Consider the following 22,415-nt stretch of genomic DNA (forward strand, 5'->3'; position numbering starts at 1 on the left):
AAGGCCGACGATTACAACTAATAATTTCGAGATCAAACCGATGATGATTCAGATGATCCCGAATAATTTTTAGTTTCGGGGCACGATGACGGAGGACCCTTATTAACATTTAAAACAGTTTCTCCAACTCTGTGATACTTTTAAGCATAACGGGGTCACTGATGATGTTATTCATCTTTGGTTGCTCCCCTTCTCTTGGACTGATAACGCCTTTTCTTGGTTAGACTCGCAGGCACCAGGGTCTATCACGACATAGGATGAACTCGTTGGAAAGTTCTTCCAGAAGTTCTTCCCGATTAGTAAAGTAGTTCAACTAAGAAGAGAGGTTGTTGTCTTTAGATAGATGGAGCGAGAAATTTTTTATGAGGCATGGGAACATTTCAAAATGTTGATTTAAAAATGCCCGTACCACAGATTTCCTAAGTGGATGTGAATATAGGTATTTTATAACGGGTTGGATGCAAACATATGATTTGGATTAGATGGATCAATAGGAGGATCCCTTATGAATAGGGTGTGCAAGGATGCATACAAAATTATTAAAAACATGGCATTAAACTCTTGTCAGTGGCCAATTGAACGGTTCACATATGGCCAGAAACCCGCTATAGTAAAAACTATTCAAGAGTGGATAGACTTAACTGTATTGAAACCATCTGTGCATGGAGGAGACAAACCACTCTTCCATTATATCAATAATGTCATCGAGGATGTAAACTGCATTGGGAATAGGGGTGAAAACCCTTACTCGAATACATATAACCCCAGCCGGAGGGATCACCCAAACCTGAGATAGGGAGGAAATCAATGAGGAGTTAATAGTTTAAATCAAGCTAAAAATACTAACTATCAACCTCCTTATTTGTAGAAACCTCAGGATAGGGTCAACCCAAGTGACCATACTGTATGTGGTCAACGTCTGGATAGAATAAAGGGGGAAATGCAGTCAATGAGAATGGATGTCAAGCAGATGCAGTCTGAGTGCACCAATTCAACAAGAACATTGACTAAACTTGAGGATCAAATCAGCCAATTGATGAGCATGATGGGGGACATCAAAAGAAAAATTGGCAACGGTATTCCAGTAATATAGAAGACAATCCACATAGGAAAGATAAGGAGCACGTGAAAACGATTGCGCTCCGATCGGGAAAGGTATTGAGTAGCCAAGAAACCACTACTCCAAAGACAATTGTAGATGACGATCCTTAAGAGGAATCCTCAAGAGGCTGAAGATGAAACAGAGCCAGATGACGTAACCACATCGCCTGTGGAGATAAAGAAGGAAATAACTAAAGATTCGGTCGGTGCAAAATCCCATTCCTTTCAACACTAGAGGAAAAAAAACCTATAAGGATGAATTTGTAAGTTTCCTAAACCTATTCAAAATATTAAATGTTAACCTTCCCTTAATTGAATTAAAAGAGAAAGTTCCTAAGTATGCCACATTTTTAAATGAAATCATGTCTAGGCGTAGGAAAATTAAAGTTGGAGAACAAGTTAGTGTAAGCGCTTCCTGTAGTGCTATTATCCCAATTCGGGTCCCCCAAAAATTAAAAGACCTGGGAAGCTTTACTGTTCCCATAGAGACAGGGAGCATTTATTTTAATAGAGCTTTATGTGACTTAGGAGCTAGTATTAATTTGATGCCTTTATCTATCTTTGAAAAACTCAGGGTAGGGGATCTTAAAAATATGCATACAACACTATAGTTGGCCTAAAGATCTTTGGTTCATCAGAGAAGTGTACTAGAGGATGTGTTAGTCAAAGAGTGCAATTTCATTATTCCAACAGATTTTGTGGTTCTTGATTTTGAAGAAGATCGTGAGATATTAATCTTCTTAGGTAGACCTCTCCTGGTCACTTCTAGGTCCACCATTGATTTAGAGAAAGATGAATTAACTATGAAAATCAATTGTGAGACTCAGACTTTTAAATATGGACATCACCCCAGCGAAGAAGGTAAAAGGAAGTTAGGGAGCAATGCAAAAAATTATTTATTTCTAACATCCTCGAGTCAAGGGACATGTTTCCTTTTACGCATACAGAAAAAACAAACAGGTTTAAGGAAAGGGGAAAATGGGCACAGGTGGAATGGCACGATGGAAGATGGACCAATACTGACTGAATGGAAGAATCATCCATTAGTGAACTGATGATACTGTCGGATGAATTCGACAGTAAAACTTAAAAAATATTTGAATTGCTTACCTGTTATAAAATATGCTATATTTAGCTAAGCATAGAGTTTATTTGTTATGTTAATTCAAGATCGAGACATCCTCAAAGGTGAAAGAACTAAACTAACTATAATTACGACAAAGGTAAGCGCACCTATCGAACAATAGTATAGCTATGGTCAGTAGGGAATATCATATTCATAAGGACTAAAAGTACTAGTAATTACTGTTTTTCTATTATTAAGCAGATAAATTGGGATGATTGTTTTTAATTTAAAATTACTAAACTAATTAAACTAAGAATGCAATAGAGAATGAAATAGGAAAATAATCGAAGATAACCAACGAGATAAACAATACCCAAGTAAGAATCCACCTAGACTTCACCTATTATCATGAATCTGAATTAAACGATTTATTCACTTGTTACTTGATCTGTAGAAATCCCTAAATGATGTTAATATCTATTTTGAGAGTAAGAACAACTGACTTTAGGTTGATTAATTGAAATCTCTTTCAAATTAAAACCCCTATCATCGCATTAACTCGATCTATGGATTCCCCTATTAGATTTGACTCTAATTTTGTAAATTTATGTCGTCTTATTTTTAGGATTGCATACAACTCCACTCAATTATGTTAGATCTACTCATAAACAGGGCCTTTTGCTCCACTGAATCAAGCACAATAAACATGAATTAATATCTTAGAAATATTAAAACAAGAAATAGGCATATATAATTGAGAACAAGAATCAAGTATTTATTGTCTAAAACATAAATTAAATAATAGGATTCATCATAGGTTTCATCTCCCCTAGGTATCTAGGGGATTAGATCATAATCCCGAATGAAAACATCTCAAAGTTAGAAAAACCACAAGACAAAGAAATTCAATAAAACTTTGAAAGAAGTTAAAAGGAGATCTTCAATTTGAAGGAGATCCGCTTCTGAGTTTACTCCGATGGTGTTCTTCGAGCCTTTTCTTTGATCTTCTCTGATGGCCCCCTTAGATTTTCGTCTAATTGGTATTTATAGATTTTAGAATGCTCAGAAAGCCAAAAAAATTGAGTTTTTCTGCGTATTTGGGAAGCAGGGTGAGATATCGACATGGGTTGGCACATGGGCATTGGCCAACCTGTATGGAAATGCCCAGGCCGTGTGGATCTTGAAAAGAGATCTATTTGTCCGATTTTGGCTTGGTTTTGGCTCCTTTAGCTCCCAAATGCTCTATTAAGTATAGAAACATGAATTTAAAAAATTAGGAGCATCAAATTCCCTAATTATTATAATTAATCATCCAAAAACAAATTAAGAATGGGATTAAAATATGTTACCTCTATAGTTTATCACTTTCACTGCATGACTATAGATGTCTGACCATACGTATTAACGGTTAAGTATATGCATCACGGCGGAGTTTGTAAAAATTGAGCGAAATAGGAAAGATTATTGTGATATGAGAACTATAGATTAGCCTAAAAATGCAAAACGAAAGAAAAATTCAAAAAGAAAAAGTAATACAGGTAGAAAATTTTCTTGAAAAATAAAAAGCATTCTTGAGTGAGATGAGCTAAAAAAAGTGGCTGTAACACCTCAAACCCGGCCTAGGAGTTGTGGTCGAATCTGGCGGTGTCACATTGAGGTGTTTAGCGTAAAACTTGTTCTCGTTGAAATCCTTAAAATCAATTAATCATTTTGTTATTAAACGGTGATTCCAAAACGGGTTGTTCATTTCCAAGCATGCATCATTAAAAGCTAATCACTTTTAAAGCATTATAAATTTTCCAAAATCTCATTGATTGCGGAAGTTATTTTTTTTAGGAAATGTTACAAAAACGTGGTGTCTTTGAAAACAATTACTTTTTGAAAGCTCGTCTTTTTCTACAACTAGCAATTTATATCAAACTAAATAAATAAAAACCCCAATTTAAAGTTTATAACTTTAAAGAGGCCCTTTTTACACACAAATATCCAAATCAAAAGCTAAAAATGAAAGCTGATGCGGTTGTGTGGCCATCATCGAGTTCCTCGCAGCACCAACCCGCCTACAACTGGGGATTACCTGTATAGTTAAACAGAGGGGTGAGTTTACCAAAACTCAGTGTGTAATCCCCTAACAAGCAAACAGTCAATTAAATAGTAGATAAATGTAGTTTGGGCCTGAGCCTGTTATAGTAACAGTCCAGTTCGGTATGGGCCTAAGCCCTTTCCCGTAACAGTAAACGATTGGGCTTGAGCCCATCACAAAGCCAGTAATCAGTAGAGCCTTTAGCCAGTTTCAGTAATAGTACTAGTGAAGCCTTGGCCCATAATAGTAACAAATATCAGTCATGCAGTGAGTAGTATGTAATATCATTAATCGATGCAGTAATAGTACAAAATCATTAATCAGTGCAAATATGCAGTTAGAAATCCTACCCAATCCAACCTGTACACACCATTCCGTCTCGACAAACTCACCATGTGGGGATAAAATTGACCAACCTAGCCAGACACACCAAGATTGGCACCGATTGCAGCACTAAATAGTATTACAACAAAACTGCCAGTAAAATAAACGACATATAGCCATCAGTAAGTCAACTGTCGTCTTGGGCGACCTATGCAACCTTATCAGTATGGTACACTTCCTCCAAATATAACAACCCATCCCCATGCAATATATCGTTACATAAGATCATACGTATGTGCAAAATGTCATGTTCAATCATACTCATACATATCATAGAACAAATCAATCATACATAACATAAGGCCATAACAGTCATTTCATTTCCTAGGGGTATAACATTCATTTTACCCAATATGGGTATTTCGGTCATTTTACCTTATGGGAGAATTTCGGTCATTCTACCCTACGGAGGTATTTTGGTCATTTTACCTTATAGGGGTATTTTGGTCATTTTACCCTAACGGGGTATTTTGTCATTTTACCCTATGGGGGTATTTCAGTCATTTTACCTATTTTAGGGTCTCGGTGTAGATATCAACCTCTCGAAAGGTCCACAGTCGCCTCGTGCGACTCAAGTAACCTAAATGGTCAAAATAGTGTAAATGGGCCCAAGACCTATTACTCGGCCCATGTGGGCCCACATGCTCGTGCAGCCCGTTTAGCCTAGATTTTGCCACGATTATGAGATCTACATAGCCCAGTCCACTATTTGCCACAAATTGCGAATTTCAATCGTGTAGGGCCTACAAGCCCATTGAGCCCACATGCCCCATTTTGGCCCATCGTGGCCCATGACGGCCTAAGCTCATGAAAATGCCCATGGAAGCCTATACAGTCTATCGCCCATGGTTCGTGGGTTTGGCTTACCACACAAGCGATCGCACGCTCGTGTGGTCTCAAACGTCGTATTTTCGACTTTTCGACTTTTGTCGTTCTATAGTTACAGTAGGGTGTTTACACATCTGATTGTGAAAATGCACCAAGATCCACATGCACCAAAACCTACATTCATAGAAAGGTTCGCATTAGTCGTTGAACAATAGGGTTAATCTTCCCCCTTTTTACACCCTTAACCAAAACTAAAATTAACACTTGCCTCGATTGTCAAATGTGGCTTAGCCCACTTATACCACTGACAAAGGTTAACTACAATTTCTTTGATGGATATCTGCATTACAAAGGATTCATTAAACAGGATTGTATACTCATGTGGTTTAAAACCACACATGATATCTTATGGATCCACAAAAAGAACTCGGCCTACACTTTAGAATGCTAGACCACATACTTACCTTTGATTGAGTGATGGGAGAAAAGTTTCGACAACTTTAATATTACTTGATACTCCTTTGCTCCTCGAGGAATTTGAACCATCAGAGAATAGTTGGCAAGCCAAAAACAAAGTTAAAGAGATGAAAAGGGAGAGAAGGGCAATATTCGACAAACAGTCGATTAAAAGGGGTAGAGGAAGAAGAGAAATTTGGACAAAAGATGCACACGAAACTACTTCAACACTATTCGGTCTAGCTTTGGACAAGTAGAGGAGAGAAAAGAAGCAACAAAGAGAAGAGTGAAAAGAGAAGAGAATTCGACAGAGGAGGGAACCAAAAAGCTATTTGGCAAAAACAAAAAATAAAATAAAATAAAATAAAAGAGCAGCAAAAAAAACAAGAGAGGTACACGAAATTTTAGCAAAAATTTGGCACCAAAAGCAGAAAGAGGGAAAACATTTACACAAACCGAAATGAAAAGTATTCCAAAATGAGCAGTATACCCCTCTGGCCTAATTTCCTGAGTATCAAAGTCCACTTTCGGCACACATCTGCTCAACCCTCACTTCCTTTGATTTTCTCCTAATATCTCTCCCCTTATCCCTCCTTGAATTACTCCACCGATTTCTCCTCAACTCCCCCAACAACCCTATTCAAATTCTATTCAAACTTCCCTTAGCTGTGTTTCAGTCCAACTACAGTACCTACATAGCTCAAGCAGCAAAATAAACACTCTATTGCACAACCCAGGACTTGAACCTCATACCTCAGTTACACAACACGCCACCTTGGCACTAGACCACAAGCTCTTTTTGTGTCATAAAACAAACACTATTATTTATAAAGCCTATATGGTATCCAGATTCATTTAATAGCAAAACTAAAAATTCTGCAAAAGCCAAGACTTGAACCCAAGCTTCTCAAACACTCCCAAACACACCCAAATCAATTAACCACTGAAGTAGACAAGTATTTGTGTCACTTCCTTGCACAAATAAATATTTATGTGCAGTCTCCTAACTGTTCCCTTGTTCAAAACCTATTTCTTCTAGGCCCAAAATTTAGTGTGTTACAGTGGCAGTCACAAAAGAAAGAAAAACTGGTTAATTAGTGCACATAAATTCGTAGGTTGGCCTTAGTTACTATGTCCTACTATGATTTCCTATATATATACGGAGAGAGAAGAAAGGTGAGAGAAGGAGAAATAAGGTGGTGAACAGGTAAAGGTCACTCTAGGGGAAAGAATAGGGACTAATACAATGTGCCAAACTATTTTCGTGTTTTTAACCCTTTCGATGCATACTATATTTGAATTCCATACCTGTCCTAAGCTTCAGGACGTTACAAGTCAAAAAATCCTATGTGTCCTAAATATCCTTATACATGAATAGACATCATACTAATCATACGCATAAACGACTATTTGTATTCTTCTCAGATAATCAAATTACTTGTATGATTTATTGATGGATCCTTACAGTTGAGACCCTTAATGCTTGTATACTTTGTAACATACTGAATTTAAGTGGTAAGTCAATTATTCATCATGTTAAAGTTATTAGTGAATGTGAAATGCCCAAGTCATGTGCTCCAAAGTCAATACTTGCATCATATTTGCTCAAAGGTCATCACTTTTATTTCTTGCTTATGTTTATGTTGCTTGAGGACAAGCAATTACTTAAGTGTGGGGGAGTTTGATCTACCATAACTTGATGTAGCAGATTAAACTAATTACCACACTTTAGGAGCTTGAAAACTAGCATTTTTAGTATGTTTGAATTATGTTTTCTTAAGTTTTTTAATATGTCAATAAAATACCATAAGGGCCGAATGAGGCCTAAGAGTGAGTTAACGCACTTTGTCAGTGTCCAAGAGACCTTTAGAAGGCATACTAACCTGATAATGGTCGCTATGTCATAACACGGGATGTCTGATGTCGTAATATAAGGAGAAGACTAAATAAATCTCAAGATTGCCTTCAATGTCACGACACAGTCTGAGGGTGTCGCAACATAGCCCTAAAGATAGCTCAAGATGAGTATACTGACTACTATGTCGTGGCATAGGTCCTAGTGTGTCGCGACATCGACTCTAGACAGGAGATAAACACGAGATAAACATGTTAGCTAACCTAAGGTTCAGGACAACAGCTATTTAGAATCTATAAATAGGCTCCATTGGCACATGTTATGGACATCATTCAACTAGCCTAGATTCTCTCTTTTACATTTAGTTTAGTTTTCTTTCATTCTCAGGTTTTTAGAATTTATTTTTAAGTTTTTCTTTGTTTTCAAGAGATATGATTTGTGGAGATCGTCAAACTTTATGGATTTGTTACCATCTTTAATAAGAATCAGGCATTTTTTTAAACTCTACACTTTAATTCATGTATCATGTTCTCTCTTTACAGCAACTCCATATTGTTTCTGAAAGCCATGAGGAACTAATCCTCCTATAAGGGATTAGCGAGTGGAGGTATGATCTATTAATTATTTTGTAAGGTTACTTAATGGATCAAATGTTTTGGAAAGGAAATATTTGGAAAAACCCTAGGCCTAACAACCCCGAAAAGTCATCAGGGTGGGAAGTAACCCAAAATTAGTATTTCCCATCTGTGAACACCTTGACCCTAAGCAATTCTAGACTGTGAGATCGGAAGCTAAAAAGCCCTTGTTGACTCGAATGCTAGTAGATGATCGGAAGATCCTACTAGGGTAGCAACTAGTTTATTGTGAGGAAATCGAAACGATAGTTGATGGGGATTATCGAAGCGAGCTAATCACCTATAATCAAAATTTGATTCGTTCTACTCTTCTACCTCTTGGATTTGATTTCTTTTATGTTACTTTATTTTATCATTATAAAAACCTTAAAAACCCTTTTATTATGTTCTCGTACTATATCTAATTTAAAGTACTAATTAGATCTTTTAGTGTTTAGGTTAGAATTGATCTAGCACATGCCTCCCTTGGGTACAATCCTTGGAGTACTCACTTCGTTGTAATACTATAGTACAACTTGACATGTATACTTCTAGATACCGCCTCGTATTTCAATATTTTATTCTAGTATTTACAATCTGAACGTTAGTACGTCCAGAGGTTGTCAATGGCATCACCCAACATTCTTACTTAGGTATTTCTAATATATTATGCAATTTAACTAGGTAATCTAATCATTTTCCCTTAAAAATAATAAAATTATCTTATATTAATAAAAAAATTCATGCTTAACAAGAACCATTACATGCTTTATTATATTCAATCACTATTCATAGTATTAATATAGTCCAAACACCATGCAACAATAATAATATTTTTTTCTTTTTTTAAAGGAAATAAATAATTAACTCAAACAAATTAAAAACACACAAACTAATTATATGTTCTTCCGCCCACACTTTAGAACATACATTGCCCTTAATTTAAAATAGTTAAATTGCAAACAAGAAAACTTCCCTGAGTAGGCCGAGTTCCTATTGTTATGATAATCTTTGGATTTGTGTGCTCCAAGCAGACGAAAAATTACTTATAAAAGTTCTACAAAAAGAGATATGAAATATAATAAAAATAAGAGGAAAAATAATAAGTGTCGATAACCGATGACAAGACGTTTACAAATATTCGGATGAACTAGGGCCTTCAATGTTGCAAGGTGCGTTTTGTCTAAGATGTCGCGACGTTAGGGTGCAATGTCGCGACATCGAGCCCAGTTTCTGGCTTCTTTGATTTTTTTTTGGTTTTCTCACTTCATGATATCTATGCTTGCTATTTGAAAACCAAACACAATTATGATTAACAAAAATAAAATAATAACATTATAAAAATAAAAATGAAACAAAATTTAAAACAGGAAACAGAATTTCTTTAAAAACTAGGACGATCCATGTCGCCAGCATAGAACAACTTCCTGTTAGTTCTCGACACTCCTATTCGACATTTGTTATGCAGGCGATATATATGAACCAGCCCCTGTGGTCACTTCCAATGATGTTGCCTTATTTTTTACCGACACGACATCCACATTACGAGCCATTTGGTACCAAATCTGAGCCAACCCCAAATCCTTTTGTGAGGTATGATTGCCTCGAGCTTTCTTCTCTCCATTTCACGTGAAGTTTTGGTCACTTGAGCTTTGTTGCTTTTTCCAAATAAGAATGAGTCGAACTTATCGATCTCTTCGTGTGGTACCTTCTCTACTATGGCTGGAAAGTGTATTGGCTCTTCTACACTTTCATTCAAAATCGCTTTAGTCTCAATGTTAGTGGTTACTTTTACTTTTACATCTGATTCTACATTAATTGGATCAAAGATCGCTTTAATCATATTCAATTCATCCCTATGATCTTCGATTCCAAACTTTTGTTGACTACTATTGTCTAATTCAAGGTGGTCAACATTAAAACAAGGGTCTTCTGGATCAATGTTGGCAATATCATACACAACCTCTTTCTTTGGGGATAGCGCCTAAGATATCTCTTGGAGCATTTTCCTCATTTGTTCCATCATATCTGACATGTATGATAATCTTTCAGAATTTGACTGCTTAGCAGTTTCACATGAGGGAATCTTTTGCAGATCACAAAGTGCTCATTTAAGTATTTAGGTATATTATTGTCTTTCTCGTATAACTCATAAAGAGGTTCGTATGAGTACACATTGTCCTCACACCCATTATAATCGCTCCATTTCACCAACCTGTTATGTACTTCCATTCGTCATCCTAAGATGTCCTGTCATCATTAAACCACATGTAATCAAAATTTTCCATAATTCAATATTCTAGTCAATAAGGTAAATAAAAAATTGTGGGAAAATAACACAATTAATGAAAATAAAAATTAGTACATCACCGCGTCTGGACGTTCTAACAACCAAAGTGTGAATATCATAGTAAAAGATATGGATTTAAAGCAGTTTCTGCAAGTGTATGAGTCAAGTTGTAATATAGTTTGTTTACAATGAAACACTTGATTAGTATTTCGAGGATCGTACCCAAGGAATTGTAGTTTGGGAAACCTGTTATTAAGCCAATTGCCAAAAATAATTACTAATTTACTCGATTCACGAATTAGTATTGTTAATCAAGAAGTAAGATGATAATAATAAAAAATTAAATAAATTTAACTAAACCTAAATCTACTCCTAGGTTCACGTATCGACTTTTCCTATTCTTTTTTTTGACTACGCAAGTTTCTTTAAGCCTAGATCTAATTGTTTTACCTAATTAATTATAGATATAGGTTTCTAATCAATCAAATAGTCGATATCCTAGCAGGATCTTCTGATCTTCCACTAAAATAACAACTCAGCAAAGACTACTTATCTTCCAACCTCACAGTCCAAACCAGTTCAGGGTTAAGGTGTTCACGGATAGGTCATACCAATTTTGGGTATATTCCCACCTAAATTTCTTCGTAGGGTTTTCAAACCCGGGGTTTCAGTTCTTCCTTTCCCAAACAACTTATCCACTAAGAAACTCTATCCTTCAATTAATTAATAAGATTAGAACAGTTGAAACATGTGAGATACATATGAAGGGTAAATTGATTCTAATCTTTTCACAAACATTCAATTAAGCAACGTTAAAGAAAGAGATATAAATAATAGAATTAAGGAAAAGAGATGCTCACGGATTTATCGATGAAAGCATGGCTCCGGAACAATCTCCACTTGCGAGAGTCTCACATCGAAATAGGATCTTCCAATTACAAGAAAATAAAATAACCTAAGTAAAAACTAATAACGAAATAAAAATCCTAAGTATATTTTCTATCTCCCTAAAAATTGTGTGCTAAACCTAATGACAATGGCCTTTATATAGGCTCAACATGTAATATTAAAGTGTCTAAATTATCCTTGAAGTCCTTAGAGTTCGATTAAGATAAATACACCTAATTTCCCTCCAAAACATTACTAACAACTTAGAAATAATTCCCATGAAAAAATGTTTAACAATATCACCATCAACATAAATTAAACAGATATATAGCAGACACAATAATGTGAATAAAAAACATTCATTAAATATAATTGTTAGCAATTCCGGAAGATTATGCACAGAGAACGCTTAAGTCACATTGGTCTTCTAAACTTGTAACGTTCTGAGGTTTAGGACGGTATGAGTTCAAAGAAAAATATGGCTCAAAATGGTTCAAACACTAGAAATAGTTAGACACATGACATTGTTCCCTCTCTTCCCCTTTAATGTCCCATCCAAGCTCACCACCTTTTGTCTCCCTCTCTCACCTACCTTATCTCAATATGTACAAAGATACGATATAATACTAGAAACTATGGTCGGCTTAATGAGTTTTAGTGCACTAATGAATGAGAGTTATTACTTTTGTGACTCTTTGTTTAGTCACTTTGACTTTTTACTCTTTTCTCAATCACAGTGCTTTTTTTTGTTTTGTACCTTTTTTTCTCGTTTTTACTTTTGACTTTTTCTTAATTCTTCTTTGTCGCACAGTTTTACCCGACCTATAATCACTGTATCCCATCGTTTCATCCTTTTTCACTCTTATTTTTTTAAACCACCGTGATATATATACCTAAACCCTTAATATCTATGGTCTAACGTATATTTCGTAATGTATTAAAGGACCAATAATGGGGAAGAGTTCAAGTTTTATGTGTGGTCTTTGGGTTTCAATTTTGTTGGTTCATCAAAAAGGAGTTATCAAGCTCAAATAAGTAGACTAGGGATTCATAGCATAAAATTATGGTCATTTGAGAACTTACTATTCAAACAATGCCTTAGGTCATTCCTAAGCATCCCACTATACACAATTTCTTTCAAGCTTCAAATTAAACTAAATGAATAATAATCAACTCAAGCACTCATGTCTCTACGACTATCTATAGGACTTATATCTCATATCGCATCATCAAAAATTTTTACTTAGGTCTTTCTAATCTATTTTGCAATTTAACTAACTAACCTAATCAATTTCCCAAAAAAATAATCAAATTCTCTTATATTAATAAAAATTTCAGGCTTGAATAGAACCATTAAATGCTTTATTATCTTCAACTTCTATTCATTGTATTAATATAATACATGCACATGCAACAATAAATTTTTAAATCAAATAAATAATTAACTAAAACAAAGTAAAAACACACAAGCTAATCCTATGTTCTTCCCCTCACACTTTAAAACATACATTGCCCTTAACAAAAATAAAATAATTAAAGTGCAAACAAGAAAACTTCCCTAAGTAGGTTGGATCATTGTTGTTCTGATAATCTCGGGATTTGTGTGCTCCAAGCTTACAAAAAATAGTACCTAAAAATATACTATGACAAGAAATATGAAATATAATATAAAAATAAGGAGAAGTGTCGATAATGGATGACAAAATGTCTAAAAATATTTAGATGAATTTGGACCTTAAATGTTGTAAAATGAGTTCTATCTAGGATTTCGTGACATTGGGGTGTGATGTCGTGACATCGAGCCCAATTTCTAGCTTTTTTCGATTTTTTTTCAATTTTGTCACTCCATGGTATCTACACCTGTTGTGGGAAAACTAAACACAACGAAGATTAATAAAATAAACTAGTAAAAAATAAAAGTAAAAATAAAAATAAAATTTTAAAAAATTTAAAATAGGAAATAGAAGTTCTTTAAAGACCAGGACAATCCGTGTCGCCACCATAGAAAAACTTCTGGGTGGTTCTCGACACGTTGATCTGTTGTTTGTTCCTCAGTCGATGTATATGAACCAGCCTCTCCGGTCGATTCCATTGATATTGCCTTACTTTCGGTGATTGCAGCATCCACATTACAAGCCATTTGGTACCAAATCCGAGCCAACCTTAAATTGTTTTCTAGTGTACTATTGCCTCGAGCTTTGATGCCTTTGTCAGATGAGAATCAATTGAACTTATTGATCCCTTTGGTGGTACCTTATCTGCTACAGCTAGAAAGTGTATTGGCTCTCCTACATTTCATTTAGAATCGGTTTAAGCTCCATATTAGTGGTTACTTCTACTTGTACATTAGCGGCTATATCTATTGTTATATTTGTTTCTTCGTTAATTAGATCGAGGACACCTTCGAGTATGTGTAGTTCATCAACACAGTCCTTAATTCCAAACTCTATCTAATTCCCATCATCTAAGCCCATACGATTGTTGGTAATACAGTGGTCATCATGGTTAGAGTTGAGAACATCATGTACGACCTGTTCCTATACAGGTAATGCCTCTGATATCTCTTGGAGCATTGCCATCATTTGTGTCATCTCATATAACATTCTTGATAAAATGTTGGATTTTTCATTGTTATCTTGGTAGATTTCATCACACTCAAGTGGACGTTTATTAGGCTCACGTACAGGTTCCTCTGAATACTTGCTTTTATCTTCGTGGTCGTAACTCCCATAGGCATCGTAAGGGAACTCCTCTAGATGTTCGACCATATTGTATTCATTGTTATCACTCCACCAGTTTGTGGAAGATCTATTCAACCAAATTTTTCCTTCATTATTGTGCCACTCATCATACCAAAAAGACAACTCATCTGACTTAGAGCCACTATCGTCATCATCAAATTTATCCATGTGTCCGTCTATATTCTGGGCTAAATGTCTGACGGGCTTAATTGTTTCACATGAAAATATCTCTGGTGGATTAGAAAGAGACTCTATTGGGTATTTGAGCATATCAACCTTTTTATCATCTAACTCATACATAGGTTCATATGAATACCCTTCTTTTCCATATTCGCTGTACAAACTCCATTGATCCATCAAATCTCCATCTAACCAACTTGATTCCTCATTATCGTATAAGTTATCCCATATCATGCCTTTATACCAATTGTAATCATCATTAATTGCACTCATGGTTAAATTTGCTTAATCAACAAGGGAAATAATAAAATAATAAAAATTATGGAAAAAAATTTAAGCTGAAATAATAATTTAATAAATTAGCACACTATCTAACTCGTCTGTCTTTTGACTAATATTATTTGTAAGCAATTGATTCAATAAAAATTATCATTGTCCCAATCCCCAACATCAACGCCAACAACTTGACCACCTTCAGACGTACTAACGTCTAGAGTGTGAATATTGCAGTAAAAAATATGGATTTCAAACGATCTCTAGAAGTATATGGCTCAGGTAGTAATATAGTTTGTTTACGAAACACTTGGTAAGTATTTTGAGGATCGTACCTGAGGAATTGCAATTTGGGGAAAACTATTATTAAGTCAATTACATAAAATAATTACTAGTCTACTCGAGTCATGAATTAGTAGTGTTAATCAAGAAGCAAGATGATAATAATAAACTAAATAAATTTAACTAAACCTAAATCTACTCCTAGGTTCATGTATCGGCTTTTCCAATTCCTTGTTTTGACTACACAAGTTCTTTTAAGCCTAAATCCAATTGTTTAACTTAATTAATAATGGAAGTACGGTTCTAATCAATCAACTAGTCGATACCCCAGCAAGATCTTCTGATCTTCCACTAGAATAACAAGTCGAGAAGGACTACTTATCTTCGAACCTAACAGTCCAAAACGATTCAGAGTCAAGGTGTTCACAGATAAGCCATACCAATTTTAGGTATATTTCCACCTAAATGTCTTTCTAGGGACGTCAAGCCTAAGGTTTCAGTTCTTCCTATCCCAAACTACTGGTCTGCTAAGAAACTCTATCCTTCAATTAATTAATAAGATTAGAATAGCTGAAACATATGATATACATATGAAGCGTAAATTGATTCTAATATGTACACAAACATTCAATTAAGAAATGTTAAAGAAAGAGATATAAAGAATAGAATTAAGGAAAAGGGATGCTCATGGATTTATCGATGAAAGCGTGGCTCTGGAACAATCTCCACTTGTGATAGTCTCACTTCAGAATAGGATCTTCCAATTACAAGAACATAAAATAACCTAAGTAAAAACTAAGAACGAAATAAAAACCCTAAGTCTATTTTTTGTCTCCCTAAAAATTGTGTGTTTAACCTGATTACAATGGCCTTTATATAGGCTCAAATTGGAAGATTAAAGTGCCTAAATTATTCCTGAAGTCATTAGAGTTTGATTAGTATAAATACACCTAATTTCCCTCCAAAACGTAATTAAAATGTGTAGGAATTTTTAGGTTGTTTAGGGGCTTAGTTGCAACACAGTTTGCGGTGTTGCAACCAACCACAAGGGGTATGTCGCTACATAAGAGGGCTGTGTCGCGACATCGAGGGCAATTTCACTCTAGAACTTGGTTTTAGCTTCTGTCTTTGACTTTGAAACATTAGTATCTTGGTGTCACGACATAGGCATTAGTTTTGGCCTTAATAAGCATCTTTAGCTCTCGACTTGTCCTACAAGCTCATGTAACCTTATTAGATAAATAAAAAGTAATAAAAACTAATAGAAAGCATAAATTACTACTTTAAGTATGAAAACCTAAATGTATACTAAGATGATTTTATTTAACTATGAAACAAGCTAAAGTTGTGAGTAAAAAAAGTATAAATAATAGTGTAATTCATGAAAAATCAGTACACTATCTAACTCGTTCGTCTTGTGACTAATATTACTTACAATTAGTCGATTCAATAACAATTAACGTCTAGAGTGTGAGTATCGCAACTAAAGATATATACTTGAGGCGAAGTTTGTAAGTATATGGGTGAGGTTGTAATATATTTACAACAAAGTAGGTAAGTACTCCAAGGATCATACCCAAGGGATTGCAGTTTGGGAAAGACTATTATCAAACCAATTACGGGAAATAATTACTAATCTACTTCAGTCACGAATTAGTAGTGTTAATATGGAAGCAAGATAAAAATAATATTAATAAACTAAATAAATTGAATTCAACCAAAATCTACTCTTAAGTTCATGTATCGGCATCTCCAATCCCTTGTTTCGACTACGCGTGTTTATTTAGCCTAAATCTAATTTTTTTTATCTAATTAGTTATTGATGTACAGTTCTAATCAATCAACTAGTCAAAAGCTTAACAGGATCTTTCGATAGGTCCAGTAGAATAACGAATCAACAATAACTACTTATCTTCTGACCTCATAGCATAAACCGGTTAGAGGTTAAGGGGTTCATGGATAGGTCATGCCAAATTTGGGTTAACTCCCACCTTATTGACTTCTTAGGGTTATCAAACCTAGGATATAAGTTCTTCCTCTCCCAAATAGTTGATCTACTAAGAAACTCTATCCTTAAATCAATTAAAAAGATTAGAATAGTTGAAATCATGCGAGATATGGATAAAGCATAAATTGATTCTAATCTTTACACAAACATTCAATTAAACAATGTTAAAGAAAGAGATGTAAAGAATAGCAAAAAGGAAAAGAGATGCTCATCAATTTATTGATGAAAGCATGGCTCTGGAACAATCCACACTCATGGGATTCTCACTTTGAAATAGGATCCTTTGATTAAAAGAAAAAAAATACCCTAAGTAAAAACTAAGAACGAAATAGAAACCCTAGTATATTCTTTGTCACCCTACAATTTTGTGTTTTAACTGATTACAATGGTCTTTATATATGCTAAACTCGGGATATTAAAGTGCCTAAATTGTCCTTGAAGTATTTAGAGTTTGACTCGAAAAATATTCCTAATTTCCCTCCAAAATGCATTTTTCATGTGCAGGGACTTTTTGGGTTGTGCAGGGGCAGTGTTGCAACACAGGCCTGTAGTGTTGCAACAACGGCTTTCGGCGTCGCGACATCAAAGGGTCGTGTTGCGACATCGGGGGAAGTTTTGCTCCAAAACTTATTTTTAGCTTTTATCTTCGATGTTGAGACATCAGTATCTTGGTGTCGCGACGTAGGCATCAGTTTCGACCTAAATATGCATTTTTATTTCCCAACTCTACCTTTCAAGCCCATGTAACCTTATTTAGATATATAAAATGTAACAAAAACTACTAGAAAGCATAAATTACTACTTTAAGTATGAAAACCTAAATATATACTAAGATGCTTTCATTTAACTATTAAACAAGCTAAAATTATGTCCAAAAAGGATCTAAATAATAGTGTAATTCATGGCAGATCAAGAGTCAACAGTGCAAGTTTGCTTTACACTTCTCCATACTATATCTTCATCGCATAGCACGAATACATTTCACGATTTCGATTTCCTCGAATCTTTACAGGTTTGGAAGTCTGAGTTTGTGTATCCAATAGGAGTAAGGTTCTCCCTAGAATACACAAGCATATAATCCTTGGTTCTTTTAAGATACCTTAATATATGCTTTAAAACTTACCAATGCTTGAGACCAGGATTCACCTGATATCGACTAACCATCCCCAATTCAAAAAAAATATTTAAAGGTGTGAAAAGCATCACATACATAAGGCTTCCAACTGCTGAAGCATATGGAACATTACTTATATGCTCTCTTTCTTCCGCTTTGCTAAGACAATCATCTTAATAAAGATGAAAACTCGATGCATTCGATTGAGTGCATAGCTTCGTAGCAGTTATAGCAAATCGTTTTAGTAACTTATTAATGTATGAAGCTTGTGATAGAGCTATCATTTTATTCTTTTGATCTCTAAGGATTCGAATTGCAAGAATATAACTAGCTTTACCTAATTCCTTCATGCTAAACTATTGAGATAACCATAGTATAACCGATGATAATTCTCCTACATCATTTCTGATAAGTAGAATATCATCGACATACAGAACGAAAAATATCGTCTTTTGCTCAAAACTAAGGTTCATCAAAGTTTTGCTCAAACCCAAAACACTTGATTGTTTGATCAAATTTTTTATTCCATGAATGGGACGCCTGCAAAAGTCTATAATTGGATCTTAGCAGTTTGCAAACTTTCTACTCCTTTCCTTTGACAACATAGATAGTGGGTTGAGTCGTGTTAAAGGTCTTGTAATAGCTCATTTTTAGTGGCATCGAAAATGGTGGTCTTGGGGCAACAATACTGAAAAATGAGCTACTATATATTATTTATTTAATATTTATGAGTATTTATTAGGGTCATATTAAAATTTGGGTAAAAATTTCAACGTTTAGTTAATTAATTAAGTAAAAAGGACTTAATCATAAATGTTGCAAAATATAATTGCTCTTAGTTAATTATGATAAATATATATAGAGTCAAGGTTGGATGGTTTTAGATGGCAATTATGCCATAGCTTTGGATAGCAGACGATGTTGATGCCTAGTAGTATGAAACTTTAAAGATTTTTAAAGGGAAAAATAGTAATTTGATAATTAAATAAAGATTAAAATAAAACATAAGCCTAATAGAATTCTCATCTTCCTCATTTAGACTTGGCAAATCGCAACCACCATTTTAGAATAGAGAAGATGTGACCAAGCTTGGTTCTACATGCATAGCATGAGTTTTATTCTCATTTTTAATGATTTTTATATTTTTGTGATTGTATTAGCTTAATTTAGCTAACTCAAGGGTTAAATTGTGAAAATGTTAGATGTTTTAGATCATGGAATTGTTGAGTTTGATGTGCCTGTGAAGTTTGAGGATAAATTATTAAGCTTGATATTTAAATAGAAGTATTTTGTAAAATAGTTTTTGATGATTTTGATGTTCAAGGATCAAATTGTGAAATTACTAAGTTGCATGGTAAATATTGTGAAATTGTGTTAGACATGGGCTGTGTGAGGTTCTATGAAATTCTGTTAGCTTGGATTTTTTTTAATGTGGACAATTTGTGAGTTTTGAATTTAATGACTAAATTGCATAAAGAGTAAAAATTTTGGGGTAATTATGTAAATCTCAATGAAAGGGCCTGTTAGCTTAAGATTAATTAATTGAGATGTTTGAATGTATTAATTGAGGGGAAATTTTCATTTAGATCAAGAAACTAATCAATCAGATGTTAATCAGGGAAAAGCTAAAGTAGCGGAATAGTCGTCGGTTTCATGTTCGTGATCGTTTCTATATAGGTAAGTTTGTATGTTAATTAAAGTAATTATTTAGTTGCTAATTATAATTTGATATTATCCATATATTTGGTGATTAGATTCATTGACTTGAGAAACGAGAAAGACCATAGTTGAAAGATACTATGGCATTAAACCGGAATGTATAAGACCATAGTTGAAAGATACTATAAAATTATACCAGAAATGAACAAGACCATAGTTGAAAGATACTATGGCAATACATCGGAAAAGGAAAAGATCAAGACCACAATTGAAAGATACTGTGGCACCACTTCAGAAATGTGTAAGACCATGGTCGAAAGATACCCCAACATCTTCTAAACAGTGAATTATCCAAAAAGGTACACAAATTAACTGGATAATTTATTAATGGTTTAAGGTTTGTTATGTAAATAGGAATCAAATGAACACATAGATAATAATTGAAATAATACATGTTTAAAGTAAATTAAATTTTATTTACTAAGTTATGTTTACATTTTTATCCGAACTTATTAAGCATTAATTTTTTATGTTATTTGCACTTTTCTCTTGTAGATCTTTAAAAGCTTGTATGGTTGAAAGCTCAAGATGGAGTTCACACTATCTTTCCCTCATCTTGGTAAATGTTTTTGGTCTTTTATTGTTGCTTATAAATGGCATGTACTAGGATTTTGTAAGCTATTTTTCCGTTATGATGTTGTTTAAGCATACTTCTAACTTACTTGTATATGTCTTGGCTTATAGCTTGTAAAAGTCCATATTTTTTGTGTTTTTTTCATTTTGGATTATGCTACTTTTGAATGATTGAATGGTATGAGTGAACGAAAATTTTGGTAAATGTTTATTGTATGAACTTGTGAAATTTGAATGCATTTGATTTGGTAATTGAATTGTTGTGTCAATGAGGGAAGATTGGTTACGCACTTAAGTTGTATGGTTTGGTATGTTTTAAGCTTGCTTGAATGTGTTTTTAAGGTAGGAAACGATTGATTTTGGTTTGGCTTGGCACCTAAGTTTTGGATGAAAATTGCTCTTATTTTGTAAGCTTTTTAAGGTGCACACGTCTTGGGACACGAGTTGTCGCACGGTCGTGTGTCACACATTGTCACAGCACGACCGTGTGTTTTATTGATTTTAGATGCAGGTTTGTAAGAGCCCATCTTTCCATGGTGTCAGAAATGGTGGTTTCAGGTCCACAAATCTGATAAGCGAGTTCGTAAATATTATTATTTAATATTTACGAGCCAAATATAGTATTATAATAAATTTTGATTTGATAATTTATGTTATTTGTACGAATAACTAGGTTCAAGTGGTTTTCCAAAATGAGGTTTTAAGACCTCATTTCAGTAAATCGAGCCCGTAAATATTTTTGGTAAATATTTGCGGAGTTACTAGATAGGTATATTGAAGTTCGGTCCAAAAGTTTTACTGATTTGATTGTTAATTAAACAAAAAGGACTATATCTTAAAAGATGCAGAATTTAATTGCTAATGGTCTTTAAAGGCAAAATGGCTTTAAATTAATTGTTTGATGGTTTTAAATGACAAATTAGTCATAATTTTATCATAGTGGACGGTTTGATGTTTTATAATATGAAATGTGATGAATTTATCAAGGGTAAACTTGTAATTTGATAAATATATAATTAAAATAATACAAATGATGAATAACCGTCATCTTTTACATTTTTCACTTGGCTAAATCTGATTTCTCCATGTTTGTGTAACAAAAGCTTTCGACCAATCTTCTAGTTCATGCATGGTAGGTAAATTTGTTCTGTTTTTAATGATTTTTATGTTTTTGTTATCATATTAGCTTAATCTAGCTAACTCGAGGGTCAAATTTTAAAACTGTTAAATGTTATAAATTATGTCATGGATGAGTTTGTTATGTTTTTAAAGTTTCATGGTAGATTGTTCAGCTTGGTTGTTAAAAAGGCATATTTTGTTAAAAAGTTTTGATGATTTTAAGATTTAAAGAATTATTTATGAAAATGGTAAAATTCAAGGAAAATATTGTGAATTGATGATATATAGGGGTTGTTATAAGATTAGGTAAAAATCGGCTAACAAGAATTTTAGATAAAATGGTAAATTTGCAAGTTTGAGGATTAAGGACTAAATTGTATAAAATTTAAAATATTGGGGGTAAATTTATAAATTGATAATGGAAGGTTTAATTGCATAAAACTACTTGTTAGAATGATGGAAATGTATTAATTAGGTTGAATTATTAATTAGATCAAGAAACGTTGTAATCATATTTAAATCGAGGAAAAGCTAAAGTTTCGGACTAGTTGTCGACTCTGTTTTAGTAACGGTTTTAGTCGAGGTAAGTTCGTATAATAATTGAAATCCTTATTTTCTATTTTGGATGAATGTAAATAGATATTTATGGTATGTTTAAGTTAAATTGCTAAAGGTGTGATAAATTATTATTATTGGAAATCGATTATTACAAATAAGTACAAATGAGAATAAATAGTTAATGATAGCATTTTTGTGATTTCACACTATTGACATGAATGTAATGGAGTTATTGTAAATATACGAAAATGATGAAGTGCTTCCATATGATGAATGTGTATAA

The 22,415-nt window shown here is 33.8% G+C and overlaps 1 non-coding gene across 1 annotated transcript; it reads right to left on the bottom strand.

Moving 5' to 3' along the window:
- Positions 1-310: 310 nt before the first annotated feature.
- Positions 311-417, bottom strand: LOC128035735 (small nucleolar RNA R71). Its single transcript, XR_008192285.1, has one exon. It is a non-coding gene; the product is annotated as a small nucleolar RNA R71 (small nucleolar RNA).
- Between the last annotated feature and the right edge of the window lie 21,998 nt (positions 418-22,415).

The sequence above is a fragment of the Gossypium raimondii genome, chromosome 12 (assembly GCF_025698545.1).
Source record: "Gossypium raimondii isolate GPD5lz chromosome 12, ASM2569854v1, whole genome shotgun sequence".
NCBI lineage: Eukaryota > Viridiplantae > Streptophyta > Magnoliopsida > Malvales > Malvaceae > Gossypium > Gossypium raimondii.